This window comes from Panthera onca, chromosome B2 (assembly GCF_046562875.1).
Source record: "Panthera onca isolate mPanOnc1 chromosome B2, mPanOnc1 haplotype 2, whole genome shotgun sequence".
NCBI lineage: Eukaryota > Metazoa > Chordata > Mammalia > Carnivora > Felidae > Panthera > Panthera onca.
Genome location: NC_138343.1, coordinates 92,674,905 through 92,701,555, shown reverse-complemented (window position 1 = coordinate 92,701,555; position 26,651 = coordinate 92,674,905).

Genomic DNA, 26,651 nt, shown 5'->3' with positions numbered 1-26,651 from the left:
ACCAGTCTACAGAATGTACTCTGAGCAGCACTATTTCTGGTCATGTGGATAAAAATGAAATATACCTTGTGTAGAAACAATTGCTAATGTAGTCAGTAAGTAGGAGACATCCACATCCATCTGGCACAGTGAAGGAAATGGGTCCTATGGCATTGATCCAATGTGCAAATGTATGAATATGTATACACGTGTGGATATATGTGTAAGTAGTGATAGTTTATTTGGGTTGAAAATGAACAAAAGTATATAAACAAAAGAAAGAAATGAGATGTTGTGAGGTCTGACTTTATTCTCAGATTTCAAAAAATATACTGTTATTTTACTCTAACACAGATGTCAAAATTTATGTAAATGTTTAAAAATATATAAAAACTCTTATTTTATTCAATTAACTATCATATTTTGACTTTTAGTCTCAAAGAAGACATCTCAAAAGCCATTATATGTCAATATCTAACCACTAAATAGATGTCTGATTTTAACCACTCCCCTTAGGAGTGCAGGGAGAAATTGTAGGAACTGGAGCCTAGATGGGAAAGGAGTCAGTCTCAACTGCTGCTGTCATCAATGGGCATTCAGAAATATGAATTACCTTAGCTCTTATGAATGGCTATTTGCTATATCCTTAGAGACTCCTACTATAACACGAACTATTTCTCTCATTTATTTCCTCCAACATCAATTAGGCTTGATAAGGCAGAAAAAGCCAAAAGTCACATTTGGTGTGTTTCTGGATGACTGCATTGATTTTTGGCTTGTGGATAAATTCAATTACATACAGCATTCAGAGATTTTTGTAATTGTAATTTTGTTGGATCTCCTCACTCAATCGCTTCTCGTTTCCTAATCTCCTGTAAGGTCAAAGTGGCAGAGTGTAGAGTAATTTTTTAAAGCAGTACATGAGTAAAATTCAATATCTAATAATAGGCAAAGCAAATGCTATTATACACTCAACATTCAGCTTTTAAAATTCATATTAATTGCAAACTACCATCTGCTCAAGTTCTGTGGCTATCTTGTATCTGAAACCATGGACTCTTGATTTAGAAAATAAAAACTGTAATTTCTGCCTGAATGCTTTGGATTTAGCAATAATAAATTTCTGAAAGTCATATGAAATCTTGAAACTTAAATTTAAATTATGAAGTTTTCTAATAGTGGAAATATGTATGCGTATGTATATATACAGTTAACAGGTTATGAATATATCAAAAACGTAAATCTGCACAAAAGAGAGCAAAGGAAGTTTAAAATCCAGGACAAGGGTTGGGATGGAGGAAAGGAGAGAGAGAGAGAGGGAGAGAGAGAGAGAGATTACCAGGAACATTTGTATAAAAAGGTTGGTGAGTGAAGTTGTTTCTCTGTCAAAATTTTTGCTACTTGTTTTCATAAATAATCACTTGATCTAGCACCACGTGTTTCTGATTATTGACTCAGACTGGCAGGTGGCTATTGCCACATGATGGAATACACACACACAAACACACACACACACACACACACACACACAAAATTCTATAATGTGCTACAAAATATAATTTATTTCAGTCACTTAGCTTTGGTATATTAAATTGTTAATGTTTCATTCTGTTTACAGTGTCATACTTCATGTCACTTATGTCAGACATTGCTTCTCCAGCTCGGTTTTTTAGCGAACTTTTACCTCCCCATGATTTCCTGGTTTATGGTCTTCATGTTTCTTTTTTCACCTCCCTCTTTGCTTTTCGCTGTGTAAGGTACAATAGAAAGAGCACTAACTAGTATTGAGAACAAAGATTGAATGCTAGTTCAGCTATTTAGTAATTCTCTTACCTTAGGCAAGTCATTTCTCTCTCAGCCTCAAGACACTCTTACCCTACAAGGTTCTTGTGAAGATTAAATAATATAATAAATGTATATATGATTGGAGCAAGTCTGGCCAGAGTGAATGGTCCCTAGAGCATAAGACTGTTACCTTAAAAGACAATTACAGGAGGCAAAAACATAAAGAATTTATAATTAAATTTTAAAACATTATAATTATATAACATAAGTCAATGTAATGTTTAAAAAGATATTTTAGTAAGCCCTGAGAAGAAATAGATAAAAATGTAAATACCGGTTGTTTCTAGGTTGGTAAAAATGCCTATTCATTTTATTTTTTAAAATGCCTTTGTTTTTACAAACTTCTAAAGATAAGTATGTTTTGATGGTCTGAAGAAAAAATAAGCATGTAATAAATCACTAGGATAAATTAGAAAGGATTCCTTATACTCTGGGTAAAGAATGAAAAGAGAATAAGGACAAAAGTTGAAGGAAATATTTGAAAATGCAGTAAAGCAAAACTACTTACTGTAGTACTATACTACTTACCTCCTCCTTTCCCGTCTGAAATAGAAGGGAAAATGGCTCAATGAGATCTTAAAGGAGACAGTGGATAAGGGAGCTTAAAAATATGCTGAGATGAGAAAAAAGAAAATCAAAAACACTTCAAGCACCTGCTGATGAGGTCAGAAGTTGAGATAGAGAATTGTATTAAAAAAAACCCCAGATTTTACATAGATAAATATATAGTTAGGTACATAGAGGAATATAGATTTAAATGTAGATATAGTACAACTAACAAATGCATATAGAAAGAGGAATTTTGTTGTCACTGAAGGTACAAAAAGAAGAGGAAACAGTGAAGGAAAGGGGAAGGGCAAGCCAGGTGGTATCAGGTGAATGCCAAGTCAATGGTAACAACAAGTAGAGAAAATATGAATTTAGGGATACACATCTAGATCAAATATAGCACTGAAAAATAGGGCAAAAACATATGCAAGGAATGCAGAATGTTGGTGGTCATTGGAAGTAAACCATTCTAACAAAGAGACCATTTAAAAAGAAAAAAAAAAAAAAACAAACAAACCTCATAATGGTGGTGAGATGAGTAAGCACAATTAAGACATAGCATTTTTTAATTAAGTTTTTAATTTTAATTCCGGTAGAGTTAACATACAGTCTTGTATTCGTTTCAGGTTTATAATATAGTGATTAAACAATTCTATTGAGCAAGAATGCTCATCATAAGTGTATTCTTTAATCCCCATCACCTATTTTAACCATTCCCCCCACCCCCTCCATCCACCTCCTCTCTGGTAGCCATCAGTCTGTTCTCTGTAGTTAAGAGTATGACTTTCAGCTTCCTAAGAATTTAGGAGTTTGTTCATGTGGAGTGAAAAAGAGAAAAGGCAACATTTCTTAGAGACAGAGACAAAGATTTTGAGAACATGTGACATTCAGTTGAGTAGTAGATCAATACAATTTACAGGGACCAAGAGTATGAACAGATGATAAAGCTTTTAAAAAAAAATACTTGCGGGGCACCTGGGTGGCTCAGTCGATTAAGCATCTGACTTCCGCTCAGGTCATGATCTCACCGCTTGTGAGTTTGAGCCCCGTGTCAAGCCCCGTGTCTGGCTCAGTGTTGAGAGCTCAGAGCTTGGAGCCTGGAGCCTGCTTTGGATTCTGTGTCTCCCTCTCTCTCTGCCCCTCCCTGCTCTCTCTCTCTCTCTCCTTCAAAAATAAACATTAAAATTTTTTTTTAAAAAATATTTGCTATAGAAACAGGACTGATAGACTGAACATGTAATTAGAAGACATTATGTTGATATGACTTAGAGGGTGTAGAAAATATCAACGGGACATAGGATAATGATTCAGCTACTCTTGTAATTAGGCTCTTAATGTAAAATTCATTCACTTATTAGGACAGTTGAAATTATGTTTTGGAAGTAGTGTGGAAAAGATAATAACATGAACCTGGGGCATGCCAATGAAGATGCTTGCTTGAAGTAAGATGAAAGACAAGTTGTCTGAAGCTGGTATGGTACAGGAACTGAGAGTGCAGAGGGTTGCACTGATATTTTATGTGGATTTTGAAACCAACAAAAGTAATTATAGGAGTCAGGGTATAAAAAAAGGGTCCTGTTGTTAGGGAATGTTTTTAGTTATATGAATACGACTAGATTAGCTAAACTGTGTCTGCTGTGTCACTAGACTTTTTTTTTTAAATTGTAGTATAATGCAGTGTTATATTACTTTCAGGTATATAGTATAGTGATTCAATAATTTTATACATTACACAATGCTCGTCATGGTAAGTCTTCATTATGGAAATTTTTTAATTGTTTGGTTTGGATATTCTCATGAAAAGACTGTTTTCTTCCTGTTTGTGACTTTTATAGTTTCTTGATAGCTTTATCTTGAGAGCTTGCTTGCTATTTGTTCTTAACAAATACGTCTGTTAAAACTGAGGTTGCACTAACTCAGTATCAAATTCCTAACTGTCATTGGCTGGTGTCACCAAGCCACACTTAAGGATTTCTCAGAGTTAAATAAATTGTCTCAAAGATGTTGTGTAAATTATGAGAATCACATATTGGTCTACTTTTCTAAGAATTCTTATGATGTTTTCTGATATGAGTAGTGTATTGGCATCCTGTAGAAAACATATACTGCATGGTTGAAACAACAAAAGGTGATCAGAGAGAGTTTGAGCTCTATCACACTTTATAATAGTTTATTCCTAGGACATTCTATTATGTACTTTGAAGATACCAGTGTCTGTAACAAGGATATTAAATTCTTCTTAGGGTTCTAACTGATCTTCAGACCAGCGTTCTCAAACTTTTTGGATACAGGGCCCTTTAATACTTTTAAAAATTATTGAGGAACCTAGATAGAGCTTGATTATGTATGTTATATCCATTAATATTTACTGTATTAGAAATTAATTGTTTTTATATTTAATTGGTTTAATGTGTTCTTTCAGGTGTAATTGACATGTCACAGTGTTAGTTTCAGGTGTACAGCATAATGATTAGATATCAGTATATATTGTGAAATTATCATAACAAGGCTAGTTGATAGTTTTAAATACTTCTATACTGAGTTATTTAAAAATTACTTCAAAAATCCACTCTAAGTTGCCATAAATATTTTAGGAGAAATAATGATTTTTTCAAAAAATTTAAGTCACATTGCTTTATAGTTTTGGAACGGCCTTTAGTGTATGACTTAATAGAAGAAGGCTGAATTTTAATTTTTGCCTGTGCTACAATATAATGTTTTGTTTGAAATGCATAGAGAAAATCTGGCCTCACACAGGTGAATATACCATATAGTCTTGGAAGGCTCTACCTTATATTCATGAAATAGTGAGTAAAGAAAATAATGTCTTCATGTTATTATAAAAATATTTTTTACCTTCTGATATTTATGTACAGCTCTCCATCCAGTCAATGTCTGGGGGTGCACACACACACATACACACACATACACTCAGTACTCAACAGAGTCATGGAGTATAGGAAACAGTTCAGCTGAGGACGGTATGATCAAATAGAGGAAAAGATAAAATTTAGAGAAAATGATGTCAGGAGAGGTCAGTAGGAAGTAGGACTCATTAGGAAACGTATGGGTCATAGCTGAGTAAGACTTAAGTGTTGTTGACCTGGCACAAGAGTCACAATGATCTAGCACCAACTGCAGTTCATTACAGATGGCCTCAAAATGAAGATGATGGAGTAAGCCCTTTGGGGCAGTCAGAATACATGACCAAGAGGTTAGCCTTATCCATCTAAAGTTGAAAACTGCACACTGAGATTCTAACAGCTCTACAAAGGAATTGTTGTATAAAATGTAGTACACAGTAAAGAGTAAAGAAAATCTTAGTTTAATATAGCATAGAGGCAACATAAGGAAGCATTACGGGTGCATACCCCAGAGCTAGAAACACTGGTATACAGGAAAGCTGCATCTTGAAGTGTTCAGTGGAATGTGTTGCTTCTTCTCTCGTTACGAAAATGAACCAGATCAAAATTTGAAATGAGGAGAAATAGCTCCTAGCTTCATTTTTTTTCTCATTGTTCTTACTGTCACCTAGGTATTACTATAAAAGCATAGCCTGCAAACCTCCCATCCCCCTTTCCAATCAATTGTCCTTGCTGATACTAGAGTTAACAGAAGATGCTAATCTAATCAGGACTATACTGCTTAAAGTGCTTCTCTGACTTATCTCTGATTTTATGATAAACATCAACCCTTCTTAGTCCATCATTCTTACTCTGCTTACTAATGCAGGCTCACCTTCACATTTGCCAGAGATGCTTTTCTAATTGATTTGTTCTGAATTTGTTCAGAGTCTTCCTCTCTCTCTCTCTCTCTCTCACACACACACACACACACACACACACACGCAAACACACACACACACACACACACACACACATACACACACACACACAGTTGGACCTCTGATGCTCATATGTATTTCCAAGGCTGACTACCCTACCCATATCCCAATCACCTGTTGTTTTGCCTTGTAAAACAGAGAGAACCAAAGAGATCCTCCCAGAATAAATTAGAAAATGGAAACAGCAATGACAATGTCTTTCCATGATGATAAGAAAAGCAAACTTCATATCAACAAAATTTCTAGATAACAAAATCAGAGAGTTACATGCATTCGAGACTGCTCCACAGGTCATGTGAACAATCAAGTCCCCTTGTTTTGGAGGACTGCACTTTGTTAATGAAAGTTTCCTGAGAGGACTATATGAGGCAGAACATAACAAGGCCAGTTCTTAGTATGCAATAGGTTCTTCCTTTTCTGAGGCACCTGGATGGCTCAGTTGGTTGAGCGTCTAACTCTTGGTTTCAGCTCGGGTCATGATCTTACAGTTTGTGTGTTAGAGCCCTGTGTCAAGGCTCTATGCTGACAGTGTGGCACTTGCTTGGGATTCTCTGTCTCCCTCTTTCTCTCTGCCCCTCCCCTGTTCTCTGTCTCAAAATAAATAAATAAACTTAAAAAAAATGGGTACTTCCTTATCCCTTCTGCAAAATTAACCAATTAGGAAGATCAAGTAATGAATAACCTACCTTTGGTCCTGGTGATGGGAAAGGTATCAAAAAGGACAAGTCATTTACTTGTTTGAGCAATAATTCTACTTTATTTTTTTAATAGTCTGATCACTGAAAGTGTTTAAACCTTCTGGTCAAACATGTGAATGGGGAATAGTGTTAGGACAGGTAGGTCTCCCATGAGTTCCAGGCAAATTTATATAATGCACCTGGTAAGGTCAGAGCTACAATCACTATGATCCCAAATAAAAACGAATGAGTAGAATATGAGTCCACAGAGAAGGTTATATTGGCATATCTCTATTTCTCTCTATATCATATCCATATCTACAAAACTACCATCTCGTACAATGCAAGTATGTTTTCACCAATATATTGAGTTATAGTAAAATAAAAAGTCATAAAAATAATAATACTTCTCAATGCCTGTGTAGAAAACATGTTCATTCATTCTATGAAGACAATTACGTGGAAAGTAAGCCAGATTATAACCATGCAGCAAATTCTGGATGAGCATGAACTGGAGACAGACCAACTGTCTAAGGGAATTTTGTGTATTTACCTAGTCTCCTGATATTATTTGTGAATAGATCCAAAATACAATGGCTACGAAGATTTAGCCTATAGGTGAAAGCTCCCTCTCCGAGACAGCTAGAATGGACACTGTTGTTGCTTCTTCTGAAACTCGTGTATCTATCCCTTTTGCCTCAAAATTCTTCTTTTGACTGAGCTAACACATTCAAATAAATAGAGTTAAATTTTAGTTTCTTTTAGATAACTTTGCTATCCCTTTGTTGACAGAACATATACTGATTTCAACACTCAAAAGTTCAACACTCAAAAGACAATCTAATTTTCCTCATGTTACATTAGAGGACTGTTAACCATAAACCTCAGTAATCTCTTCCTTTTTTTCCCTCTTATTAAAGAAAAAATATGCAGTCTATTTATTGACTGTCTGAATAGCACTTTATGTGAATTATCTCTTTAAAATTTCTCAATGACACACATAAATTTATATTATTATGTAATTATAAAATGATATCTATTGATGAGGAAATATAGTGCATAGGTATCTAGTGACTTGCTTAAGGTCATTGGGTTAGTAAGTGGCAGAACCAATATGCAACTCATGTCTTTTTAGGCTCAATACTCACTTTTTGTAATTTTCTAACTTTATTTTGAAAGACCATGATTACTGTTCATCCAACCATATAGTATGTAATCTATATGAGATTATATACAAAAGTGACTATATATGATGTCATGATGTATATATATCATCATGAAGTGATGATATATTTACAATGTGCTTGGCATAAGTATTATGTGTTCAATATGAATGATGAAATGATATATAATAAAAACCAATACACATTGGAAGAAAGTATGGAAATAACTGATATGGGGACTAAGACCTCTATTATATAATACATAAAAGTAATATTTTGTGTGTTTTCCACCATGAAAATAGTCCCTGGAAATTGTTTTATAAGTTTGCTTATCTGTAATGTTAGTTATGAAAGGAAAGACTGGCCTTGGCATTAATTATATATGATTAATGATGGAGGGAGATGTGGGACTATTAATTCTGGGTATAACAAAAGTTAAAAGTTCTGTTGATGATTCATTTTGCCTAATCAACATCTTAATAACAGGTGAATAGATTAAGAGCAATAAGTAGTCTCAGTGTCTTATTGCTGATTGCCGTGATATTTTAAAGATTGAAATCAATAATTAAGATAATTAAGTCATTCAATGTCAACCTTCTATGCAGACATTTAAAACTATTTAAATAAATAGCTGGCATATATTCACATGACATTTGGGTTATTCTGAGATGCTTTGCTCTATATATGATTAGATAAGAAGGCAAATGATATATTTACTAATATACTAAAGTATAAGAATTTGCAATAGGACTGCATAAAGTAAACTCCTAAAGATATAGAATAAGGCATTGTTTGGCTTGGATGACAAAGCTCCAACATTTCTATTTTCATGAAACATGTTTACTCATATCACTTTATTATCCATCACCATTCAGAGAACTGCAGACAGCTGATAGGACACCCAGTGGTGTACTCAATCCATCTGTTCATCCATCAACCTTATGGTGAATATGAGAAATGAAAAGTTTGCCTTAGGTGACAAAACCAAAGGCAAAATTTAGTCATGGCAGTTAAGAAAAAAAAAATCACACTTTACCCTTTTGGCTGAATTGTACTGAAATGACCTTGTTGCCTTTATAATATGACTAAGATTTGATGGCTGGACCTTGAACAACTATGTCTAATTCTGTTTTATATTTGATAGTAATTTAGGTGACATTAAAAAATTCAATAAGTAAATCTATATAATAAAAAATGATTAGGACAATATATGTTTTTTACAGATAATTTATAATGCAAGGAACTCTTAGATTATGTACTTCTTTTATTTGTGGGTAAGGGGCTACACACTATATCATGGAACTTAAATCTGTCCCTCATGAGTGGTCCCTCTGGTCTCTCCTTATTACAGAGAACATGTCACATTAGGTAGTTACAGCTATGTTTTAATTTTCTATCTGCAGTACCTAGTACCTAAAACTACTGTATAAAGGAAATGCATCTTAGAACATAGCAGATATGTATATTAATCTAAATTATTTAAGCTATTTTTCAAGTCCATTTATTTGCCACCACTTGCATTTAATTTATTTAAGTGTGTATTACCTTTTGTTTTATATCCTGGCAAAAGGAAAAGCATGTCTACAGGGAGATTTACTAGGAGCCTGATATGAGAAGGAGCAGTGTTAAGAACCATAAATACATTAGCTCATTCAGTTGATACTCAGTTAAACGAATATGCAGACATGGATTGCAGTAGTGTTGGAACATATTCAACTTCTGTCTTTTCATCTTGTCCATGCAGTTTTCTTTAATATCGATTTCCTTTTTTTTTCCTTGTTTCAAAATCCTAAATCATAAGAAACAAACAAATGTGCTTTTTACATTCACTTGGGTAACTTGTGAGTTTGTACTTTCGTAAGCCAAATAAATATGTTTTTTTCTTTGTTCATTATTATTTAAATTGAAACAACTTCCAAAAAGATACATGATAGTATATTCAGATTATGTACTTGAAATTGCTTATTATTTGCTGTAATTAATTTAACCATTTTATCGATAGAAGATTGCCATATAAATATTTTTTAAAAACTAAAACCAAAATTAAATGATGCAGTAAGTTGTTATAGTGGATAGAAAACTTTATGTGTAGTCACTGAGGTCAGTAATTGAGGAGGTGAAACTCCTGCTCAGAATATATTGAAATAATTTGTTGGAATCACCTCTCTGAGCAGTCACTGATTGTAAATCTTAGATAATTTTAAAATAAAATACATCAAAATATAACTCCTGGACCTCTGAAAAGTATGGTAGCCTGAACTTTGGACACTTTACAAACTGTAAATTGGATAATACATGCTGGACTTTTTTGCATGACACTTTTAATTTTAAAGATCTATTTTCTAGTCAAGTACTATATTTGAGTATATTTACTTTTAATATCAAATCTATTTAAAACGACCTTTTCTCCTGCCTCATTATCATGTAAGAGAATTGCGTCTTGCCATTTAAATGTGAAATAATGTAGCCTTTTTTTTTTTTTAGTATAGAACATTGATTTTAAATGGCAGATATCTAAATCATTTACCTTTATGAATGAAAAAGTAGAATTTGATGATTTTTTTTCTGTCCATCAGTAATTGTTATAGTGTCTACATAAGTGCCCCTTATGATACACAAAAGGAAGATTGAATATTTTTAAAGCCAGTTTGGTTTTAAATATATATTTAATTGCACAATGTTACACAATTTAGAAATTTGAGTAGTGTATACAAGGAACTTGAAATGATAAGAAAAACTATTTAAAACTTTAAATCTTTCATGAACAATGTAAATGCATAGCATTATGTACTTTCAAACTAACATTTATAAAAATGAAATTTTTATAGGATATTTATTTTGAATACTCAGATTTTCATTTCTTTCTTCAAAAGCCCAACCTTACCCAATTTTCCTGCTTGTCCTTCCATAAGAATAGATAACTCATTATGAGTCCACTTCTCTGTGTGAGTATGTGCATATCTTCGCCCTACATAATGCTGTTCATATTTTCTCTTACTTCACACTGTTCCCATAAAGCTCATTCCTCTATCCATTTTCAGGATGCAACCTCTTTTATTTTACAAACCTTGAAGTTATCATTTACTCTTTAAATAATTATAAACATAATTTGAAAACACTTTAGAGTTTACCAAGAAAAATCTGATTGTATGCTTTATTATATTAATGGAAGTGCCAATTGAGATGTTCTGAAAAACATTTTCTACTCTGACTCTTCCTTTCCAGCCCAACCAATGGCTGCTCAACCCCAAGAAAGTTTCCCTCCTTTTTTGAGAACTGTTTTTGCCAAACTATTCAAGAAACTACCTGGATTTTTGCTATTAAGCCTCTGTAAAAACTTCTCTTTCTTTCCCAAAGAAGAACACCCCTTGACAAAGACACTTTCCTTAATCAAACTTTTGTCAGACTACTCTAAACCTTCTTTTCAATAGGCCTCAAACTTCAGCTTCCACATTCTCCCTTGTTGGCAAGCATATACTCTAAGGATTGCATGAAAATCTTCAACAGGAATATAGTTTACATAAAAATTAACATGGTGGGAAATGTTCATAATTCTTCCGAATATACTTTCTTGCTTTTCAGAATATTGGTGAGGGGATCAAAAAGAATAGCAATTTATATTTATTTTAGGGAGCTTAAAGATTCAGAATTTCAAAATTTGTAAGATCATTCAACCTGTTGGAAAGCAGTAATTACTTCTGACAGAGAAATAATATTTTTCAGATCTATCACTGATATAAGTTGGGGGAATTAATAAATGGATACTACCTTAAGTTAAATTAACAATAAAGTATAACATTAGGTTTATTGATTCTACTTTAGAAAATATTTTGGCTTTATATATGGTTTCTTTAATTTTATACATCCCAGATTCCTTTGTGTTATTGAAAGAATGAAATTAGTAGTTATATATTGAGACATGAAAAAAATAGAGAGGGTTATACAAATTATGTGTCTGTATATGTATGCATGTCCTAATTCATAATCTTTTGTTATGTCTATTGGAAATTAAGTAATTTTTCATTATTAAGAAAAATATGAATCTCTATTCATTCCAGCAACACACTGATGAATGTCATCAATCTTAATGGACCACTGAAGACCACTTACCCTTATAAATCAATTTATAGTGCAATTTAAGTATAAAATCAATTCCTCAAACTATTTATGCTTTTCTCATATAAATATAAACACAGTTTATTTGGTATAAAGGACTAGAAATGCAGAAAGCTTAAAAGATGTTTGTTTTTTTATGTAAGACAAAGTGTATTTAAACATTCATCTACTGCCTAAAATTTCTACAAATCTAATGCCACCTTAAAAACTGAAGGTTTTGGGGCGCCTGGGTGGCGCAGTGGGTTAAGCGTCCGACTTCAGCCAGGTCACGATCTCGCTGTCCGTGAGTTCGAGCCCCGCGTCAGGCTCTGGGCTGATGGCTCGGAGCCTGGAGCCTGTTTCCGATTCTGTGTCTCCCTCTCTCTCTGCCCCTCCCCCGTTCATGCTCTGTCTCTCTCTGTCCCAAAGATAAATAAAAAAAAAAAAAAAACGTTGGAAAAAAAAAAAAACAAAAAAAAACAAAAACTGAAGGTTTTATGTAAAAATGTATTTATATGAGTACTTTGATAACTGTGTGTTCTGTATGTGGTTTATTTCCATAGTTTGTTCACTGAAGAAAAAAAAAAAAACTGAAGGTTTTATGTAAAAATGTATTTATATGAGTACTTTGATAACTGTGTGTTCTGTATGTGGTTTATTTCCATAGTTTGTTCACTGAAGAGAGTTCCTTTGTTTTATTAATCTTTCCCACATCAGCTTATAGTCCTCCTTCATCTTTACCTCCAAACACGCAGTTTACTTTCCAAAGTAATAGCTACTTAGTTAATTGTAAATAAGCAACTGAATTGTGAAACAGATAAGTTTACAAATTTAATTTATCAACAAACTTGTACATTTACCAAAGATTAAGTGTTGTTTTAGGCAACAGAGTTTTAATATAGTATCATTATTTTTTTCAAAATATAAATTCAATGGGAAAGGTAGGCATAAAAATAAATGGACATAACTCAGTTTTGTGATGGTGGTGATAATGAGAGGTTATTGCTGGGTCTTAGAGGGGTGGCATGCAGGTATCAGGAAGGCTCACCTTAAGTAGGTGAAACTAAAGCCAAACCTCAGAGAATCTTAGGTGGCACTCACTTTTACAAAGAAATTAAAAACAAAAACATTCTTGGGGCATCTGCGTGGTTCAGTGGGTTAAGTTTCCAACTCTTGATTTCAGCTCAGGTCATGATCTCTCAATTCGTGACGCTGAACCCTGCATTGGGCTTTGCACCGACTGTAAGGAGCCTGTTTGGTGCTCTCTTTCTCTCCCTCTCTCTCTGCCCTCCCCTGCTCATGCTCTCTCTTGCTCTCAAAATAAATACAGAGACTTGAAAACAAAAACATTCTATCTTGTAATACTTGAAACTCTTAGTCACAATCTGTCTGCTTCTTTTCATGGGAGAGAAAGAATACTGGGTGCTGATATTACCTACTGCATATGCTATTCATGCTTTAAATTGGATCTGACATATAGACTTCCCATTTGTGAGAGAATGGTGAACATGTCACCATTGTCTACATACCTTGTTATTTATTTCATAGAGAATATTGAGATTGAGATTCAGCACAACAAAGGAAGAAGGGTGGGGAAAATGGGGTTTATTTTGACAGAGACTATGAGATTATGAGCCTAGGGTTCAGTGATGGTGTGTAAAGCCTACGCAGAGGTCAGGAGAGTTTTCCCTCCAGTGTGACCACTGGTATGCCACTACGGTCTTATCAAAATGAGAACACTAAACTAAATGATGTGCTCTGGGAAAATTATGCAGGTAACATCCTTTCCTTCATTTTTGTCATCTGAAAAATAAGAATAATCATAGTGCCTGCATCTTAATGTTTTTGTGAGAACTAAGTGAAATAACATATTCAATGTGCATAGGGAGGTGCTAATAAGCATCTACTAACTTGTCAATAAAGGTATTATCACATCAATAATTCAAACTTCATGGTACCTACTAAGCATCCAAAGGAAATATAAAAACATCTTTCAGTCTCAAATTCCATATTTGTTAAATATTTTTTCAGGTGACAACTTTTACTCCCAGTCCTTGGAATATTTCAGACTGCATGCTTCTGCCAAATTATTTTTCTGTCAGCATAGTTTGTTCTATCTCAGGCATTGATTAGTATACATTTGTGATTTTAAGAGCACATTTTGAGAACTGACTCACTATGGAAGAATAAAAGCCATAAACTACATCTTCTCCCGCATAAGATGCTCTAAAATGAGGGTTAATTGAATAGAAACAGTACTGTAAACAAAGACAAGTACTATAAATAGAGCAGAAATTTTAGGAAATTCTAAAATTCTAGCATTTGGAATTGCATACAATCTCTAGATGAGTAAACCAGGAAAAAAATTTTCAGCGTTCAAAACATTAGAACAGGACATTTGTATAGTTAAGATGTATGTTCCGAGATCAGAATCAGCTGATACAATGCATGAGAAAAGTCCCTGGAAAGTAGTTGGTACTGATTATTTTGGCAGATCACCTCTAAGCTTTTGAAGATCAGTAAGCTCCAGGGTTTCCCCGTGAGAAAAAACATGTTCAAGAGTATAAGAGAAAAAGCTGTGCCCCAGGTGCCCAGAAAACCGAGTAGTATGGGGAAAACACTCATTTAAACAAGCTTCTTATACTTGTAAGCCAGCTACATGGCAGGTTGGTCCCACCCTTATAATCCTAGACAGCATATTTAGTAGAAAAAAAGAAAGAAATAGTGGAGAAAAATAAAAATTAAAACAACAACAACAATAACAATCAGATTCACAGCTAACATTAAAGTAAACATGAAAATGAAGGGATACAAAGTAAATTAGAGTTAGGAAATTTATTAGATTTGCTAGATATGGCATTAAAAATATCAATTGCACTTTAAATACTAGTAATAAAAGAAAAATGTATTTTAAAAAAAATTTTAATGTATATTTTTGAGAGAGAGATAGAGGATGAGAGAGGGAGGGGCAGAGAGAGAGGGAAAACCAGAATCCAAAGCAGGCTCCAGATTTTGAGGTGCTAGCACAGAACCCCATGTGAGAAACCCCATGCAAGAAAAAATTATTTTTAAAATTACCATTTAAGGAGGTAAAAAAACTATAGTATATTAAAGATGAGCAATGAAAGATATATATAAGAACTTTGTGGAGAAAATTATAAAGTGATTTTAAAGTATAATGAAAATGAATAAATGCATATAGAAATACATATGGTGGTATTTAACAAATGGCATTTTATACATTTTATTCAAATTCACCCACAAATATGTTCAATTCCTATTAAAATCATGACTTAATTTTTCAAGAATTTTTGCAACTTTATTCCAAAAGTTATTTGGAAATGCAAAAGCTCTAATAATAAAAAAAGACAATTTTCAGGGAAAAAATAATTCCAGGGAAAATTATCCTGTCAGATAGATAACAAGCCTTATTATAATCTGCTTTTAATTAAGAAAATATTACATTGGTATAGGTATATGTAAATAGACCAATGGGATACAGCCCGCAAACAGAACATTTTACTCATTGGAAATTGGTGAATAAAAGGTGGGCTATTCAAAAATATTATAATTTTTTAATAGAGAAAAACATAAAACCAAGTTATTTCATACCATTCACAAAAACAAATCATGGAAGAAATAATGAAATGATCTAGATATCAAAAGACAACCTTTCTTTTAGAGAATTTGCTTCTCAAATGTTTCAGTTATCTGGACCAATAGGATTTTCTACTTGGAAATTTAGAATTTGTGACCAAGCTGCTTCTAGGAGATTGGTCATGATAGTAAGGTATGTGAATAAAGTCCTGGATGTCTGGATGCTTACATCCTGAGGGATTTTTTTTTTTTAATTTTCTCTTTCCCCAAAGCACACTGTTTAGTTTGTCATGGAATTTATAGTCTTTTGGACACATAAAATGAAGTTGCTGTTCATTTGAACTAGTGTGTATAGATTTTTATCTTTGGATTCATTCATTTATTATTTACATTTTATCCCCACATGTTCAATAACATAGTTCTATAGGAAAATAAATCCATAGGAACAATAACAACAAGAACCAAAACAAATGTGTTCTGACAACTAGCCTAGTTCTCCCAAGTGCATTTGCTTGTTGTGATGTTTTAATACATATATTATTATTAATTTTTTTTAAGTTTATTTTCAGGGATGAGGCAGGGAGGGGCAGAGAGAGAGGGAGAGAGAGAATCTCAAGCAGGCTCCGTGCTGTCAGCCTGGAGGCTAATGTGGAGCTCAATTCCATGAACTGTGAGATCATGAGCTTAGTCAAAATCAAGAGTCAGATGCTCAACCCACCGAGCCCCCCAGGTGCCCTGCATATATATCAATAATAAACTACCTATTTAGTAATATTTTTGTTTTAGGTCATAATAGCACATTGGATTTCATCTGTTCAGGACCATAAATTACTCTTTCAAGAATTATGGCTTTCAATATATTTCCCGAGTTGTTTTTTCTTTAAAATTGGCATTAAAATCATTTCAAATAATAATGAAAAATTCAAAACATATTGCATAAAGAAAATATTTCTCATTGATTTGGCTCCTTTTCATTTCTTTTCTGAGGGTTATTTTCCATAAAAATTTACATACTCTGAATTACTGAATAAATTGTGGAGTGTAACATCAGATTTGCATTTATCTTTTATTTTTAAGTGTTTCATTGATTAAATATTGCATATTTAATGACATTACTGGCATTACTCATGTGCTTCTTTAGTAAATCACACATAAAATACATTAAAGACTAAATTTATGAAATACATAAATCTAACATGTGACTTACACTTTGCTAAAATTTACTCAGAGGATGTATTATGAAGTACTTCCTGGAGTAAAGGAAATAAAAAAGTAAAATAGAAATGCTACTTGTATTAAAGCATTCAGTAATATTAACCAAATTTGTAAAAACAACTTCAAAAGTGACAATATATTACCATTTACCACAGGCCACTCAAAAATAACTATAAATTTTATTGTCCTGTTTTTACACTTCTGTGTGGCTTTGAGTCTTTGTTTTCCAACAACAATAACAAATGAGAATTATTGCTAATCATATTGGTAATGTATGTGAAATATTCTGCTAAGCTCTGGAGATAACATATTGAATAGACTGAAAGGAGTCTGAGACTTACAGTGGGGGAGAAGAGGCAGAAAATAGCTGTATGGGGAGGTGTCATTGAAGTGAAGACCTGAAGGTTGAAAAAGTATAGTATATTGCGTATGGTGTGAAGAAAACCTTCCAGACTAAAGGAATAGTATGTTCAAAGACCCTGAGGCGAAGTATAATTAGGCATGACCCAAGGACTAAAAAAGTAGTATGTACCTTGGACCCCTGCAACTTTGAGATGTTACACTGCACTATACAATTTTATTCATTTATGTATGCATTCAAAAAAAAACACTATCCCTGCAGAAATGTTATTTAATAAAAAGAAAGGGGGAGAAAAAAGAAGGGAGGAAGGGAGAAAGCCTCTGGTTTTTTGAAGCCAACTTTCTGATGAAGGCAACCAACATTAAACAATCTTACAATAATAATTTAACTTCATATCTCATCCCTTTTATCAAAGAAAAGTGAAAATTAAACATATCAACAAATATAAAATAAAACTGTGCTAATCTTCTTGAATTATGGGATACTATTTTTACTTCATTTGATCTTATAATCATCTATTCAATACATTTATTGCTCTTGAATTATCTTCATTTATGCACACATTATTTTCCACTGTCCCTAATATTGCTGTTTTTCTTATTGTTATTCAATCATTCATATGAAAATAACAATATGATAGGAATGTACTTGAAGCGTAGGTTCAAATCTTCTTTTCATGATTGAGGTCATAAATAATAACAAGGAGAAGAACATCAAGACAAAACAACTTTTCAATAAAATAGGGGACAAAATCCCACAAGTGCATGTAGCTGTGGACTAAAGCAATTGAAAAGCTCAGAACCTGCTTGGGAAGCCTCTATGGTGTAGCACACAGCAGACGAGGGGAACCGGGAGCAGGTCTAGGAATGGCAACAATGTGCTTGATGTACCCATACCAAGAGTGAAAAGACCCATTCTGATTGGGAAAAGCTGTTAATAGGGCTAAGATCAATCTTAACTGCTTCGTTAAGGAAAGCAGATAGACAAAGCAAGAAAGTAATGTGATGGTCATAGGGTGTCACAAAAGTGACAAATCTCATAAAAAGCAGCACGTGCTGCAATGGAGGGGGCAGTTAGGAAGCAGGAGCCCTGTGCTGCAATAGCAGTTTCAAGGGAAGGAACATTTGAAGCCCATTGCTGGCTGTAGAAACACTCCTGAGCTGATTATGGTTGAGAAACAAAAGAGATTTTAAAGTAACGGCCCATCATGTTAGAAATAAAAGGCAGAGCCCTGGAGCAGAGAAACCTAAAAATTCTCCTGGCCCTTCACTCTTCTCACCAGGAAACTTCTATTTTTTTCCCCCTAGCTTTATTGAGATATAATTGAGAAGTAGCATTGTGAAAGTGTAAGGTGTACAATATAATGATTTGATGTATGTATATATTGTGAAATGATTATCATAATAAAGTCATCTGACACATCAATCTCACATTTTTTTTGGGGGGGAGGATGGAGTAAGAACATTTAAAATCTACTGCCTTAGCAAATTTCAAATATACAATACAGTATTGTTAACTACAGCCACCATGTTGTCCATTAGATCCCCAGAATGAATTTGGTTTGTTTGTGCTATAATTGAACTATTTATAGCAATGCCTCTTAAATCTAAGCAGGTCTTCTTATTGGTATAATTGAAAAAATATGTATATATGAAATATATTTTTGAATTACCATTGTTCAAATTATCAATAAACATTAGCTTAAATGGTATCTTAAATGACACATTTAATTAACTGGATTTCACAGCACTGAGTGTGGATCACAATCTAGAGATAGGAAATTTTAGTTTCATATAATGGCAGTTTAAATTGTTTTGAGTTATAAACTACTCAAAAGTGAGGCCTACTTCCTACAGAGTACAAAATCATTGGGAAATTCAAAGAGGTTATTTAGGCTACCAAACTTTAAGTTATACTGTAAATATGCTGGTGCATCTCATTATCTTTGCTTTTATGTTGTGAAGAATATCATGAGGTTCACTTTATTGGGATAATTTTTTCCAATTTTTAAATTATTTTTCAATTATTTAAAAAATTTTTTAATGTTTATTTATTTTTGAGATACACAGAATGTGAGCAGGGGAGGGGCAGAGAGAGAGGGAGACAAAGAATCTGAAGCAGGCTCCAGGCTCTGAGCTATCAGCACACAGCCCCATGAGGGGCTTGAACCCACAAACCGTGAGGTCATGACCTGAGCCAGTCAGCTGTCCAACTGACTGGGCCACCCAGGTGTCCCTATTCAATTTATTTTAAAGCAAACAATAACATCTTTTTGTCAAACAAATTAAATATGCATAAAAAGTATAATTTTATAAATGTAGTTAATCACTGTGGGGAGAATCACAAGATAAACCACATTGGTACTTTATAATGAGGAGTAAGAATATTAATCTGTTGGCTTCATTAGGGATTTCTAGGACCATTTAATTTTTATAAGCAAGTATATACTGTATTATGATTGATATAGTCAGTATTTAAATAAGAGAGTATTTATGTTGGTCACTAAATTCCTCTCAAGTTTTGCAAGTTAATACACAGCTTGGTGAACTAAAAGAGGTATTAAATATGTTTACTTATCTAAAGTAAAGGAACTGAAAAATGAAGTCAAAATGTGTGAAATGAATCATTTCATTCACATTTGGCTTCAATTACCATTACCATAAATATAAAGAGTTTAGACATTTAGATAACATTTTCCCTTTTGACTTCCTAGTATTGGCTAGATATTCACTTATCAACTTTTCCCCTATATTTTGGTTATTATCCTTAGTCAGTCTGTTAATTGTTGGTTATTTCTGTATTTCCACTGCTTACTCTTCACCATCTGTCATTCTCCCCTCTCACTCCCTGCCTCTTTCTGTATTTTTTTTCTCTTTGTGTAGATCACATCAGCCCAATTTGCACTTGCCTTTCTTCCAGTTCGATTCTATTCTTTCAGTGTTATCTCTTCTTTTCTCTTTTGTGCCTTGAGCGGTAACCAAATTATGTCAACATTCTCGAGTTCATTAATCTTCCTATATTCCTAGGGTGGTGATGGTTTGGGGGATAACATAATAAAGAGGCTCTTCTGATACTAAATTTAAAGAAACATTAGTAAGTTTAAATAACTTGTGAAAAAATAAGTTTATTATCAATGTCAGTAATTATTTAAAACAGGGTTTAAATTAAAAAATGATTAAAGAATTTCACAAGATATAAATAAGACCCTTGTTTAATTCACAGCACAGATATCACAGTATATATTACAAGTGTTCTGTGGGGTGCCTGGGTAGCTCAGTCTGTTAAGCATCCCACTTCAGCTCAGGTTATGATCTAGTGGTTCACAAGTTCAAGCCCCACATCCAGCTCTGTGCTGACAGCTCCGAGCCTGGAGCCTGATTCTGTGTCTCCCTCGCTCTCTGCCCCTCCCCCACTGGGACTGTCTCCCCCTCTCTCTTCTCTCAAAATTAAATTAAAAAATTAAAAAAAATACCAAGTGTTCTGATTGCTTCCTTTGAATACTAAACACTATAACCAGCACGATATTCATACTTTGGGAATATAGCCATTTTTCCTTATTTATTGTGTGAAACCATAGGCTCATTAAAGATGTACCTTTACACAATTATAGTACTGGATTATAGATTAGCATATTCAATAAGACCATCCTTTCTTTGATATGTCTCTATATTTTATTTTTTTAATGTTTATTTATTTATTTTGAGAAAGAGAGAGAATCCAAAGGAGGCTCTGCACTGTCAGCACAGAGTCTGATTCAGGGCTAGATCCCATGAACTGTGAAACCATGACCTGAGCCAAAACCGAGAGTCAGATGCTCAATTGACCAAGCCACCCAGTTGCCCCTCTATATTTCATTTTAAACATTTTAGTAAAACTACTGCTATATTATTTGTGTGAATAAGGAGTCATGTAGTGTTTATAAAACTACTAGCATATATTTTATGATATCATATTATTTCATGCTATTAATATAGGTTTTGGAAAACTGTGTTAGTATATAAACAAACTTAACATTTGCTTTTGTTCCCTTACCATCCTAACTAAAATAGTTATAAATGTTAAACATATTTATGAAGTAATATATTAAGAAAAAAATTACCAGTGAATTGAAAAACTGTGGAATTATTGACACTGGATTTTTTTTTTTTGCTCTTTTGAAATAAAATGTCAGAATTTTCATATTGTGTTCATTGATTAACTCATATTTACTTCTTCTTATCTCAGATTAACCTGTGATGTCAAAGGGGATATTTCTTGAAGTTTTAGGTTAATATATAAAATCTAAACTATAAATTGGATAAACTCACTGGAATAATTCTTCCTGAAAGATCATAATAACTTGCCTTCCATCTATGTAGCACACTAAATCACATATGAAATGAATATATACTTTTATTAAAATACTTTAACCATGAAAATTAAATTGTTATTCCAAGATACTTATAGGGTTCCATAGATGTTAAAACTGTGATTCTTATAATAAGCTTCACAGATTACTACAGTGATGAAATTATCTCTTTTACAATAATACACCCAAAGAGTGTTGTGAAGCTTCACATGGAATGTTATAGATTAAATCAAACACAGAAATTTTACACATGAAATTAAAACCTTAAAATATAAGGTATTGACACTTATTTGCAGAAATATCAATACAAACATGACAAATATATTAATGAACTGACATTTATTAATTGCTTTTCATGTGTTAAATGAATATGTTTAAAGATATAAAATATATATTTATTGAACCTTTAATACAAAAAAAGTTTTTTGAGTCATGATTTAGAGAAGCAAATTAAATGTGATGAGAGATATGTCATTTCAGTTTTGGTCAAAGGACAAAGAGGCTAAAACATTTTTATAAAAAAAAGAGAATAATATGAGGGTAAAACTATGTAATGTGTTATTTACTTTATGTAAAATATATTTGTTTTTCTGATATTCCAGAGTATCATCATATATGATTTATGAGCAGTAAACAATAAGGATGCCATTCACATTGTAAACATATTTATTACTTTGACATTTTTTATATTCTAATTAGGACTTTACTGGATCAATGGAATACTGTTTTGTATCTCATTTGCTGAAGTTTTCCATCGTAAGACAGTATTCTGGTAAAATCTCCTTTATAAAAATTTTCAAAAAAAATATAAGTTTCTTCTAATGGGTGATGTGATTTCTTCTACCACTTCTCCTTAGAAAGGTGTTATGAGCTTAATTTAAAAAAAAATCTTAATTGTTCAAGATTCAAGAAAAGATAAAATTAACAGGAATAAATTTCTCTGCTACTTGAAGCAAACAAAGCAAAATAGGTCAAGTGTATAAAACAATAGTTTTCAAGACACTGGATGTCACAAAGTGAATAACAATTAACCCTGAGAAGGGGAAACAAATAGTGCAAGCCCTAAATTTGCCCCAAACTGCTGCTGAGGAAGAGTTTGTACGCCATGCCGTAGGGAGTGGGAAAGCAGGCAGAAACAGTGGATGCCCTGAGCCCAGGGCTTAAGCTTAGACATAGTCTAGGTAAAGCAAGGTGGTTAGAGTTCACAGGACAGAAAACCAGAAAGGAGAAAGCTGAATAGAAAGAGAACTCTGTTAGTCTGTGGAGGGTACCCCTTGGGTAGTCAGTTTAGTGTGGATCAGCCAATGTAGGTAAAGAAACTAGTGTAGTACATGGGTAGATTCACTGCAAGAATTAGAGGTAACAATGCATGGTGGTCACAAAGGATCAGAAATTTTTATTCATAAAATATAGACTTCCAAGAGAGTGTAAAATGGATTATTAACATTAGTAAGTACTAGGGGTTATACAAATATCAGTTTTAACATAAATAGTAACAGTTTGTTATATAATGGCAGAAATGAAATTTTAAGTGATTTCATAAGTCAGAGCAGCAAGAAATACTCAAAAACCTGTGGTTAGATCAAGCATTGATCTTTTCAAGATTCATTGTTTCCAATAATTTTAACTATCTGGGTTTTATCAAGATGGGTCTAGCCAATATGCTTCCTGGATACATAACTACTAGAATAGCCTCTTTTGGTGGCACGGAAAGAGAGAGAAGTTTCAATGATAAATTCTCCCTTTCCATATTCAGTTTGTACCTACATGTGGATAGGGAAATACGTACATTTGAAAGCTGAGTGGAATCTCACCACAAGGACTTTTTAAAAGATAAGTCTAAGAAGATGATCAACAAAACTGTTTTATTTTATTGTATGTCAAATGAAAGATATGAAAAGAGTTTATACAGAGGACAATGAAATCTTTTAGATATGTTATGAATTATCTAAATAAGTAAATGCATTTATATGCATTCATGTATTGAAAGACTCAGTAGTATAAAAATGTCAATTTCCTCCAAACCTATGTATAGACTAAATGCTCTCACAATAGAAATAACAGCAGGTTTTTAATGGAAATAGGAAATCTGGCTATGAAATATACATGAAAATTCAATTGTCAAGTTTAGCTAATAATGTGAAGAAAAAGTACATAGTGCAAGAACCTAACATAACAACACGTAATATAAAGTACAAGTATTAAGACATAAAAAAGTATGTATTGAAGATGTAGCTTAAGTCTGAAGCTTCAATTATTTTGAAAATTTATCTATGTTAAATATCCCTACTGCTTTACAGTGAAGTTTTTACACATGAAGTTTTACGGTACTACTTTCCTAATTGTCTTTAATATTAGAAATCCTGTAATTTTGTTCTGTGTTGTTAATTATCAATTTTACCTAGAGCACAGAATTTCTGTAAGTGAGGCAGTTTTCCTGCATTTGCTAAACACTTTAAAAGTAAATAAAAGTGAAAAAAATGGACATTTAAAGAATACTATTTTATGTCCTTTCTCATTCTTAAATAAAATAGCACAATATTAGCTCTACTTAATCCAAGTACTGTTATTTTTAAAAGTCTAATAATTACTATGACTTGATTTGACGAACTCTACTTCCCATCCCCTAATATATGAGGAAATGGTATTGTTCACTTAGAGCTTATTATACTATGGCTCATGTTATTTCTTCCTATCCTGGAATGTCAGCCCACATACATTATTCACATGATGCAGAGTGAACTTTAAATAGGGAGATTATACTGGAGGGAAATGAGAAAGCCATCATTCTCAATTTTACCTCATACTGTTATTAAAGGTTACATAGGCAGTGATCTTTCTTTTTCCCACTTTTTAAAAGCTTTATCTTCTTTCTTTTTTCTTTCTGATTATTTTATTCCTTTTCATCTCCTATAACATCCACATAATTCTGCTTTTGCTGTGTTGTATGAAGAAACTAGTTGAGTTATTTTAAATGATTTACTGTCTTTGTGTTGTGAGCTAGACACTGAAATGACTTATGATGAATAAGATATTGTATACTATATGACTTCCTTCTATTCTTTGTCTAGAATGTGGTTGATGTGAATTCAAGTCATTCAGTGTGAAAATATTTGCCTGAAGAATTTAAACATCAAGTTTGAAGCTAGTATAAATTAAATTACCAAACAATGACAATTGCAATGGAAATGCTAACAGACCTTTAACTAAACAATAATCTATGCAATTACAGTGTTCCCTGACAATCAGGTGCTTACTTATCAGCAAAATGTTTCCATAACAACATTTACATGTTAGATGACTGATAGATATTTAAAAACCAGAGGGAACATATGAAAGTTTTGCTTGTCATTTAAACTCAGCTTATGATTTCTTTTTTTAGTTTTTTTACGTTTATTTATTTATTTTGAGAGAGAGAGGGAGAGAGATTCCCAAGCCGGCTGCATGCTCAGAGCCACACAGGGCTCAGTCTCATGGCCTGAACAGGAAACATGAGTTGGTCACTTAACTGAGACACCCAGATGCCCTGTCAGTTTATGATTTTGTAATGCCCCCCATTTTGAATCCGAAAGACCACCAAGGAGCCGATACTGATGGAAACGCACGAGGGTTTATTTGCAAGCTCGAGCTTGGGCCCAAGTATACCCGACACAGCGGAGCAGGGACTTGGACCCCTAGGTTAAAAGGCATAGCAGTTTTATAGGGGCCAGTGGTCAGTGTGATTGTAACACTCACAGAAAGTTGCATAGTCATGTCAGTCCACACGCAGGTGGCCAATTGAATTACAATTTACCCTATAGTAACTGTTTGAACTAACCTATCACTCTGGTCAGAATTGGCGTGCAAGTTTGGCGGGCAAAAGGCAGGGTTTAAGAATTGGCGAGCAAGTTTGGCAGGCAAAAGGCGGGGTTTACATTCTTTGGCAGTTAGGGGTTCCTCATTCCTATATGAGCCGGTTTCCAGTAAGGGTGTGCTCAGCAGCTTGACTAGGGTGGGGGAGTGTCTTAAGCAATAAGTAGGTCATGTGGGGGTTATACATGAGATGGTGGGTGTAGCACAAAATGGAGTTAGTCTTGCTCTGCTTGTCCAGGGGAAGGGGATTTTTGTTAAATTCCTTGGGTCCCACATTTTCTGAGGAAATATATAAATTGAAAACTTATACAATGAAATATTCAATTTTATTGTTATTTAAAATTTTGGTCACAAAATTAAAAGTAGTAGTATAATTAAAAATCTTTATAAATTAAGTGTAAAAATTGGTGTTGCTAATAAACATTATATTTATTTGTCTTTAATCTGTTGTTGGTATATCTTTAAGATGTTATAAGTAATTGTTTTATGGCTGGACATATAAGAAAAAATAGAATAAAAATAAAGAAAAAGAAACCAAAAGTGAAATATTGATATATCCAGTGACTTTTCCTGGAAAGAACAAAGGCTCTGGGGTATAACATCTATGTTTCCAACACACTTGTTGTAGGAGTAGGGGCATTTCTTTAACAACCCTAAAATTCAGTTTAATTATTGGCATAAAGAGGAAATCTATAGACTTTTTCCTAAGAAAATGAACAGAGTGAATACAAATTATTTGTTCTCTTATCTCTTAGTTTACCTGAAAATGTAAACTTTTCATAACTATTTTTTCTTCCCTCCCTGTCCCATCATCTTTTTTTTTTCAATTTTTCATTTTAAATTAAAGATAACTCAGCCTTCTGATTTGTTAAGGTCTTTTACTTTACGATCTTTGAGTACTGCATCTAGGAAAACTATGTTTTTAGAATTGATTCAACTTTTGAGATTTGTGGCAAATATCTGACTAGTGAGTGACATCTTTCCTTGGACATCCCATAATTATCTCAATTTTCCAGGTATTTACTGAAGTGACAAGAAAACTTATATCCACACAAAAACCTGCACTCATGTATTCATAGAAAGCAGCTTTTTGCATATTACCAAAAGATGGAAGCAACATCATGTG